Source organism: Poeciliopsis prolifica, unplaced genomic scaffold (assembly GCF_027474105.1).
Source record: "Poeciliopsis prolifica strain line A6 unplaced genomic scaffold, Auburn_PproV2 SCAFFOLD028, whole genome shotgun sequence".
In the NCBI taxonomy this organism is placed as follows: Eukaryota; Metazoa; Chordata; class Actinopteri; order Cyprinodontiformes; family Poeciliidae; genus Poeciliopsis; species Poeciliopsis prolifica.
The window spans coordinates 3,533,785-3,544,877 of NW_026562403.1; positions in this window are offsets into that span (position 1 = coordinate 3,533,785).

An 11,093-nucleotide genomic window follows, 5' to 3' on the forward strand; every position below is an offset into this window, starting at 1 on the left:
GATTTAATTCAGTCAAAAGAAACTCAGAACAGATGCTCATGCTGACTACTAAGAAGTAAAAGCTAAAAGGGGAAGCTTTATAACGGATGTTGACTGATGATGATCATGTTTGATATGTGGAGGAAAAACAAAACATCAATCTTCTGTTGGGATCCTCCCTGCTGTTTCAATCCAGTCCTATTTTCTTTCCATATTTCTGGAAAATGCCCTGTTGTTGCAAATGTTGGTCCATATTTTATACAGTCTTTCTGTGGAACTGAATAATTATGATACAGTGAATCTTTTAGTTTTCTCTTCCCAACTGATGTAATAATATCATTTCTACAAATCATGCCTTTAAACTGTCACTTAAGAGAAAGACGAAGATTATACTGTCAGCTGTTGTAGCTCTACAATGTTATTCCATGCACTATTGATGCTCTTTTTTGTTAAATAAACAAACTTCTAATTGCCATGGTCTTTGTCTTACAGCTTTAATTATCCAATCCAGTAAATTAAACCAATCAAGGTCATTCACAGAATAAGTTATTTATTTGTTTTTGCTTTGGATAGGGCAGGGTTTGGTATATTGGTCACAAATAACTCACTCAGTTCACACATGAATGTTGTTTCAAATGTGGCAGAGGTTAAAGAGAAGATATACTAGCTCTCCAAAATTCTAGAATTTATTGTCAAAATGTACTTTTGTAATCTTTATAAACCCACTGCAATAAAACATATTTGGAAAATTTAGACTCATTCAACACATTTGTTTTAACTTCCACTTTGCCTGATGTTCTCAAAATGAAACACGCATGTTAGTCTTAAGTCTGATCCTAAGTTTTCCTGTGATTAATTAGGTACTCTAACGAATCAGCTTTTTCATTGAAAAGATAAAAAAAAAATTTTTGTCAATGATCAAACTGTCATAAAAAGCCCTTTTCTCTTCTGACCACAAGAGGGTAGTATATCACTTTAATCTACAAAGAAAGGGAGAGATCAGGCAAGTGTTCTTCAAGGTCAGCTTTGTACTTCACATTACAAAAGTTTGGGATGGATCTGGAGTTCTCAAAATGCTCAACAAAATGTCATTAATCTTCTCATCACAAAGTCACAGTTGAGCGGAAGATCAAAATGATGGAGATGTTTGTGATTAGCATGACACAACTTCATATGAGGTTGATGAGATGGTAAATCTGTTGCTTTAGATAACTGTGTACAAGTAGGTTTGCTAATTTATATTAAAGACAATCTCGTAAAGAGCCGACAAACCACTTACTAAAAAAAAAGGACAACATTTTGTGTATGATTTGCTTTCTTAATTCCAATTACATCAGCTGGAACTAAGGTTGCTCTTGGCAATACAAAGAAGACCTCATTATTAATAAGGCCCTCACTGACACACACACACGCACACACACACCCACACACACACACACACACACACACACACACACACACACACACACACACACACAGAAGGGAGAGGAGACACCATGTCGGAACGGCAGAGACAAGCGTTGGTCTGTCTTCAGCTGGGGCTGCAGTGGTTGCACCATTTGCTCACATGCTGGCAGATGTGCATGCACGCACACCCACACACACACACACACACACTTGCAGAGAAAGAGAGCGAGAAAGAGAAAGAGACCATCTCTGGACTCATCCACAAGAAAGAGATTTGAGCTGTGGAAGAGCTGAGTTTGCCGCACAGACTCACACACACACACGCATACACCCTGAACGTCTCAGCCCCTATTGGTTGACGTCTCTCCACCCCACCGCCAGAGTCTCTGAGGGGTCTGCTGCAGCACTCTGCTCCAGGGTCCTGGAAATGCTGGAGTGAGCCTCTTTTCACCCCCTCTTACTTCTATTTTTGGGCTGCATATAACGAAGGTCCTCAGTCTGCCTCATTTTCCACAGTTTTCCAGCGGACTGGTTCCCAGCGTGCACCGCCTGCCGCAGCCTCACAGCTCTTTGAGCAGACAGAAACAGCAGCACGGCCTGCAGCTCACAGAGGCTATATGATACCGCTGAGACAACGAGAATCTGAGCAATAAGCCAGTGAGGAAGGACGCATAAATCGTGCCTCGGCTGAAGGGCCCAGGGGCAGCAGCCCAGTGCTCAGCCAGCCATGTAGGCTGTGGCCGCAGCTAAAAGAATTTGGGAAGGGCCCTTCCTGCAGCCCACCCCCCCCCATTCAAAGAAACATGGTTTAACTGAGGTCCTCCAAAGCAGAAGAGGTTTCAGAACATCTTCAGATCTGCAGCACTGTGTTACATTTCTAAAATCTTTTCAGAGCTGATCCAAGACTCTTTAGGGAGAGAATTTGATTTAGGGGCCCTCCAGTTACCTTGAAGCACAACTAAATCCCCTTTATATAATCCATACTTAAACATTATGCTTCACATATCCAATGTGACATTGTTTGAGTTTATCACTGGTTTATTAAAGTGTAAGTAATCTTCATTTGAAAGCTAAACCCCTCCCCTGCCAAACATTGAAAGAGTCCAACAAAATGGGCGGAGCTAAAGCGCAGTGTTATGAGGAGGGAGTGAATGGGACTGTGATCAGTATGAAATAAGTGATGTTGTCAACCTATCCACTTTGTGACCCTTTCTTTTTTTGTTTGTTTGTTTGTATTGTTGGGGAATTTTATGGTGACAACACTCTGCAGCTTGGCAGCAGGCCGCCTGTCTGTCCTGAGCCGTTAGCCTCCCTTAGCTTCTTCTGCTTCCTCTGCACTGCAGCCAGTCTCACACAGTTATCAGTTCAAAACAATACTTTCAAAAATACTCAGAGACACGTTCACATTTGTAAAGCTAAGGTTGTCAACGTCAAATTAAGATTGCTGCTTATTGGAGTTCCTTTGGGTCCACCTTTGACCCTTGCTGCATTGTTAAATCTGCATTTTGGGTCATGTTTTTCCTGTATGGATGGAGATCTTCCTAGAGATGTACTAGTTCCTATAATCCACAAATAGTAATGTGGTTACTCCAAATATTAAATTAGATTAGAATCAAAATGAATCTAAAATGGATTTTACAAAAAGTATCTGAAAAAATGTCTGTGAATAAAATTATGCATATGAACTGTTTTGTGGGGTTTTTTTAAAAATCTTTTTATTCTTAATCTTTATATGAAGTAAGTGCTTTAAACCCCACTTCCTTATTTTCAGTTGTTTTTTTTGTTTGTTTTACAGGTTTGTCACACTCATGTGTTTCGAACATCAAACCCATTTAAAATTTTGTCAAAGACAAAAAAAGGAAACACAAAACGCAGGTTCCGGATAAAGATGTTTGTTGCTACGGGAGAAAAAACATGTCACACCTACATGGCCCTTTGTAAAGAAATGATTGCCTCCCCAAACGTAATTTAACTTTGGCTTATCACACCTGAGTTCACGTCTCGAGTCACACCCGAGCCTGAGCACTGCCACACCTGTTCTCAATCAAGACATCACTTAAATAAGACCTGCCTGATAAAGTGAAGTGCACCAAATCATCCTAAAAACCTAATCATCATGCTGAAATGCAAAATAAATAAATAAAATTCAGAAAGAAATGATAAAGAAAGTAATTGAGGTCTCTCAGTCTGGGAAGGACTACAAAGCCAATCCCAAAGCTTTGGGGCTCCAGTGAACCATAGTCAGAATTGTTAGCCACAAATGACAAAAACATGGAACAATAGTAGCGGGTTGGCCAAAATAACCCCCAGAGTACAGTGATGACTCATTTATGAGGTCACTAAAGACCCCACAACAACATCCAAGGAACAGAAGGCCTCACTTGAGGTCAATGATCCAGTCTCTACGAAAAGAGACTCTGCAAAAGTGGTCTCCATAGCAGAGCTTCAAGACAAAAACTACTTCTGAGTTAAAAGAACATTAAAGCTTGTCTCAATTTTTCCAGAACACTTCTTGGTGATCCCCAAGACTTTTAGGAAAACATCTTGTGGTCTGAAGGGGCAAAACATTAAACTTTTTACATGTGGCGTAAAAGTAACACCGCATTTCAGAAAATGAACATCATGTTCATCCTCGAACTGAAATAAACTTGGGTTCTGCAGCAGAACAATGATCCAAAACACATCAGTAATTTCACTTCTGAATGCCGGAATAAAAGCAAAATGAAGACTTTGGAATGGCCTAGTCTAAGTCTCGCCTGACTCCTATCATTGTAGCTCTATAGACCCCTCGTTTACACCCATTCTGAGGCGCGTTTCAGAACAACTGGTTTTGCTTTTTAAATGTGAACGAGACATTTCACGCAGAGCATCCCACTCTGCTCTGCGTGAGCAGAGTGTGCCGTTTGATAGCAACGACACAATTATCTACCAGCAGAGGAACTTTTCCCTCCTAAGTTCATTAAAGTCGTCATCAACGGAAGACTTGTGCATCCAACCTTATATGATGGAGCCAGAGTCTGACCCAGAGCAGGAAAATAAAGACAGTGAACCTGCAGAACAACGCCCTCAAATGAATGCATCGCAGTGGTGTTATTGCACCCTCACTATCCATGACAACTACATAGTTTAACTATAACGTCCATGCTTGTCAGATACCGATTAAAATATTAATGCTACTACAATATGAATGACGCAAACAGAGTCTTGACATAATAAAGGAATTAGCTAATGGGAGATTCAAGAATGTTAATAAATACATTTGGATCATTTGTTTCCCAGACAAAAATTGCAAAAGCAAAGCCAAATAGTTATAATCAAAACATGCAGTACAGTTCTATCCTCATGGAGGCAGCTAAAAGCTAGCATACAGCGCTAACAGAAACAAAAGACTCAATTCTACTATCAAACTAATGGTCAGGATGTTATTATCAACGCACAAAATTCATGTCTAAACTAAGATTTGTTGTCACTTCAGCATTATTGGCAGCTTACTGCTTTGCTGTGTTCCTTTTTTTCTATACAGAGAAGGAACTGGCTCTAAATCAAACAGTCCTTCATAAAATCCCTTGTGATTTTGGCAGAGATTGCTGAAGAACTTGTTCTTAAGTAAAAAAAAAAACAAAAATAAAAAAATAACCAGGCACTTCGAAGAGGCTCTGATGCTGGGGGCGATGTAAGAAAATGCACGCGTTAATACACATTAGAAGCAAACATTTTGAAACATGAAACTTTGGCATAACTGAACTTGGATTACAAAACTGTTGTGAGAAAAAAAAAGGCAGATTCACAAAATTCATCAGCTGGAAGTCATGACTTTATTTAGCAGTTTCACAGTAAATAGACAAAAATACCATCATAGGCAATAAAGAAAAATGAGTAGACAGAAAGATATAACCTAAAAAGAATAAAAAGACACCTACCTGGCACCGGGAGAGAATAAATTGACATTCTCAATGTACACAAAAAATTTATTTAAGGGCTAAGAAAGGGGATTTTATATGATATATCCCCTTCAAGTGTGACAAGCATGCATGGGGCACCAAACTGACTGCAGCCCAGGGCTCTACATCTTTGTAGATTCAGCCCTGAATGTTGGCTTGTTACATACCGGTTGCTCTAAAACTAGCAAAGTAAGAAAAGAATATAATCTGCAAAGTAAAAAAGGTGCTTCAGTTGTTACTTTTTGTGCTACAATACAATAACAATAAATAACTAATGTTATAAGAACTCCAATGATTAACATGCTATATTAATATTGCAACAGTTGGAATCATCACTGCTTTTCTGTTAGGCATAAAAGTAACGAGTAAACATTTTTGCTGAATATTTTCCCTCAAAGTCATCACACAATGAAAGCTCAAACTGACTCTTGCCCGGTGCAGAAGAAAAACAGTAAAGGCTAAAACGTTGTGAATCTCTCAAGTTCTGTTTCCCCCCAGAAAATGTAGTCAGAGTGTTGCTCATAAATAACCAGTATATCTATTGGTCAGCAGACACAAACTGCAGGGGTAATCCTCAGTTCTGAAGTTAAACACTATTCTTCCCACATTCATAAATTAGAGGGAGGTTCCTAATTCTACAATAGCCTATAGGGCTTCAGATTCATGTGGAAACCTGTCAGAGGGAGGAAGCATGTTTATGAATGAACATAGTGCTCCTCTGCCCGAGTTCAGGGAGAAGTCCTTTAAGTAAAGGGATGAGTAAGGGGAGGTGTGCTTGGTGTGGGGAAACGGCACCTGCTGCACTTTCATCACATGTGCATTATTTTTGTGTAGGTTTTGTTGCAATAAATGCTCCCCCCCCAAAAAAAAGGGATTTAATAAACTTTGATGCAACAAATGTTGGAGAGGGTTTAAGATCTGTGTCTGTTTGTCACATCTGCTTGTTTGTAAAGTTTTTGTCACTCTAGACGCAACTAGACATAATGTATTTGGATTTTTTTAAATTTTAAATTTTTATTTTATTTTATTTATCATTCGTGTTATAAACAATGGTTTCTGCAAAAACGGGTATGCGGCTTATTGATGGCGGTGAATGCCAGCGGGCATTAGAACAGCGAGCGGCCATCTGCCAGCCTAACGAACTAGCAACCCCACCAGCTGCAGTCGCAAAACGCCCTACAAAGCAGGACATGCATGCAGCTTCTGACGTCTGCGGCCACACTGCGCTACAAAGCCCAGAAAAACCCAGGAGCGGAAACAATGAGAACCGAGCTTATAGGCGCCGCATAGGTCCGCAAATTGCAAGTTTTTCAAGAGCAGGCTGCTGTTAAGAGCGCATCGGTTCATTTCGGGTGAGCGGTTCGTGAGATTATTCATTTTTTCACGCCGGGAAAAAAAAAGCCCCACATACATAAAAAAAAAGACTCATGCAGGGGCACTTTAATACCCCGACATGGCGACGGCAAGAAAAGGGAGAGAGCTTTTTACTATTTTGGAAACTAGCGCGGACACAGAAAGTAGCACGGAGTGCGACAGCCAAGACGCCCCGCTTAATCTTTCGGCCGATGTGAAGTGGTTCGAAATCCCCAACAGAAAGTCGGACTCGGACGAGGAGGAGGAAGAAGACGACGAGGAGACGCGGGAGGCGGCGGAGGACGGCGAGGGAGAGAATGGAGTGACGAGCACGGCAGCCGCGGCGGAGACTGCGGACGCGGCCAGCCTGATCGCGGGAGGCGGCTGCAACATTATTCTGGTGACCGGCAGCAACGGGATCAAGCACGACGACGAGGACTACGCGGAGGACTGCTATTATTCCACCTCCACTAACTGCTCCGACACCAACTCTAACGATTCGGATATTGATTTCTCCGATCTGGAGGAGGAGGAGGAGCGCAGGAGCTTTTTCGGCTTTGAGGAGGACCTGGAGGAGGACTGCACGTCGCCGGACTTCTGGGGCGAGCCGGACCAGGTGATCGCGATCGAACCGTTCTCCGCCGCCAGTGGCCCTCAGCACTCGCTCGGGGACGAAGCTGACACCCGTGACTATTTCCGGATACTCTTCCCAGATTCTCTTTTTGAACACATGGTAGAACAAACAAACAATTACGCCCTCTATCGGCAGAGAAGGAGTGGGAAGTCAGACCCCCACTGGCACCCCACTGATGTTAGAGAGATGAAAGCTTATGTGGGTCTGAATATTCTGATGGGTATCAATCAGCTTCCAGACACTGGCATGTACTGGGCCAGTGACATTTTTATTGGGAATGCAGGTTTTAAAAAAACTATGACGGCCAGACGCTTTGAGAAACTCACCCAGTATCTCCAGCTTTGTGACCGGGACTCTGAGCCTGTGCGCGGGGAGCGCGGATATGATGGCCTTTTTAAAATCAGGCCTCTCCTGGATGTGGTGGAGAACACAATGTGGGACGCATACTCGCCCAACCGCTGCTTGACCATAGATAAGTGCGCCATTGCCACAAAGAGGCGCTTCTCTCCCACCCAGTACATGTCCTCCAAGCCCCTGAGGAAGGGGCTGACAGTATGGATGCTGTGTGACTCCCGCTCAGGCTACTGCCACAGGACGAAAATATATGTAGGTAAGCCCAGCGATGATGAAGCAGCGGCCTCTTTGGGTTACAGGGTGGTGAGCTCTCTAATGCGAGGTCTGGAGGGTCAGTACCACCATGTGTTCATGGACAGCTTTTTCACCTCTGTGCCCCTCCTCCAGAGACTGCTGAGGGATGGACTGTACGCCTGTGGGCCCACTCAGGCCGGGCGAAAAGGTTACCCAGAAGTCCTCCGCCCTCGTAACGTGGGAAAGCTGTGTCAAGGAGAATTCTACCAGTGCCAGCGGGGCAACCTGGTGGCTACAGTGACCCGGGATATCAAGATGGTCAGCTGCCTCTCCACCAACTCCGCGCCTGGGATCGTGGGAATCAGTCCGGGCCGCCAGCAGCTGGACACAGATGGAGAGGGGGAGAGCGACAGTCTGGATGGTTCTAGCTTCTCCTTCGGTGTGCCCCGACCTCTGCCACTGCTGCTGTACCAGGAGAACATGAGGGGGGTCGACCTGTGTGACCAGCTGAGGGAGTGCTACCAGGTCGGAAGGCCATGCAAGAAGTGGTGGCGCTATTTCTTGTGGTTTTATGTGAATCTGTGCATCGTCAACGCCTACGTAATACTTAGGGAGAGCCGTGGGGGCACGCCGCCAGCTGGCTTCAACGGGAAGCAGTTCACCCAGCGCCACTTCCGCGTACGGCTAGCACAGCAGCTGATTGGAGACTACCAGGGGGCGAGGGGCATGGAGAGAGCAGCTCGCAAGAGGCACGCAGACTCACCCATAGAGTACGGGCATCGGCTGGAGCGCATGTCGGAGCGCTCTCGGCGATGCAGGAACTGCACAAACAAGGGGCTGCGACATGAAAGTGTGTTTGGCTGCAAGATATGCAACGTCCACCTGTGCAGGGGTGGCTGCTTCTCTGAGTTTCATAAATAATTCTGAACTGATTTTTTTTGTTTGTTTGTTTTTTTACATTTCTGTAATCAAACAACTCCTGTCAATGTTTTGTTTTTTTTAAACCATAAAAGAAATGTAATTCCAAAGGTTACCACTACAAGTGCACAGTATAGCCACACACTTTATGTAGAGATAGTTTTAGGTTAGAGGTATTATTGCACGAATAATAGAGAAAATAATTAAAAAAGCTGTAGATTCTTTTAAATAGTTGAATGTTTTTGGCATCTTGCCTTCTGTAACACTGACAAAATTGCCTTGTATCTCTTTTTATACATTTAAATATTGTAAACATTTTATATGAAAAAAAAAACAAGAAAGCAAATGTTTCTGCACTCATAATAGTTCACAAAATGTTTACGATGGGAAGTTTATCTTTCTCTTTTTTCCAAAATAAAGACTTCATAATGATGAACGTAACTGAACCCTATAATCTCAGTTTTTGTGGTTTTGGGCATGAAAAGCAACACCAAGGTTAATGAGCAAACAAGATTGGACCCTGTAGAGAATCAGATCTTTAATGAATATTCTTAAATACTTTTTGGTTGGGACCTTTAAGGGGACACAGCTTGGAGCAATTAGAGGGTAGAAAAAGCCCCTCAGTCTTTCCAGCCAATGGACTAAGAGATTCAGTTTCTCCTTCCAGCAGCAGCCATCTGTGGCCCATTTACAACATATCCAAACTTGTGGTACTTGACACTGACAAAACTGTGGAAAGGAATAAACACTGTTTTTGATAGAATAATCTTTGATGGGCACATTAGAGGAAGCCCATAGGGTGATGACATTTCAAGTTTGTACATAGTTATTTAAACAAGCACGGGTTTGGATAAGAGCTGCTTGATCAGGCCGGGGCCATCAAGAGAGTTTAGCTGAAGATTCTGGACATCTTTTTTGAGGAGAGCTTTTGAATTTGTTCTGCTGTAGGCTGCTAAGGCTGCATGTAGTCGGCAGAGATAGGCCACTTCAGCAGGGCAGACTACCGGTCTCCAGCGTGCCTCCGTCTGAGGTCTCTCTCCTTCTTTAGCTGTCTATCTCTTTACTACTCTCTCTCTCTCTCTCCAGGCTCCACTGTGCCATCCCACACACACACACACACACACACACACACATAACACAACAGAGGCACACACATCCTCCCCTCCCTTCCCCTTCACTCCGCTCTCCTGCACTCTCTCTCAGCCGTTCCCCAGCTGGGAGAGGGTTAGTCAACTGGACGCCCATCCCGCTGATCTGCGGGAGCCCCCGTGGGGAGTTGCCATGGCAACCGTGGCCGATGAAGACAGGGAGTCGCCGGCAGGCCCACATGGTTGTCATGGCGCTCGGTCTGGCTACGGCAGTGGGAGGTGCCAGAGGCCACACCTCCGTGCTCAGCTCTCCAAAAGTACAGAGGGCTGTGGTATGGTGGTGTGCAGTGCTGTGCGTGTGTGTGTGTGTGTGTGTGTGTGTGTGTGTGTGTGTGTGTTCTAGGAGCCGACTGGCCCGTAGCCTGCACACCCTGCGCAGAGCCAGAATGGTTACCAGGCAGGCTCGGCTGCAAGCACAGTCAAGACTACAGCGGCTGCCAAATCTGAGCCAGTGTAATTTTCTCGAAACGTCTTCATGCAGGTGTTGCTGGGGATTATACGAATCTATCTCAATGTGTCCCTGGTAATACCCAATCGACATCCCCTGCACAAAGACGGATGAGGCAGATTAAGCTACATTTGGGCTATTTATGGTGCAAGTTGAAAGCTTTGATCCGCAAACAGTTGAGCAGTTTGTGATCAAACTTTTAAATTCTATTTGTCTGGCCTTTTTAGGCACCAAAGAAATATATGTTTATTCCAACAAAACATGTGAGCACAGTATTTCCCTTCTATTAGTTTTGTGTGGATCATGGAGATCCGTCTAAGCTGACTCTTTCTGTTTCCTGGACGCAGTTTTTTCCTGGAGGAACCTCGACCATGAAATGTGCAGTGCTTTCCGCCTCTGGTCCAGGAAGTTCTCAGAGTCTTAAGTCAAGAACACGAGCCTGCTTTCTCTTACATGTGCTGTCAAATCGTAAATGTTCCTTTGAGGAACTCTTTCCTCTGTTGCAATATGAATGCTTAGGCAAGGATGAGCTTGAAAAAGCTTTACCATCTAAATCGAATCCTAATTTTAGTTTTTTGACTCATATTCTGTATAGAGTTTAACACATATTTAGTAAAGAAAACTAGTCTACACTAACCCACATGGTTTAATTTGAAGGCTGAAAATGTATCAAACAT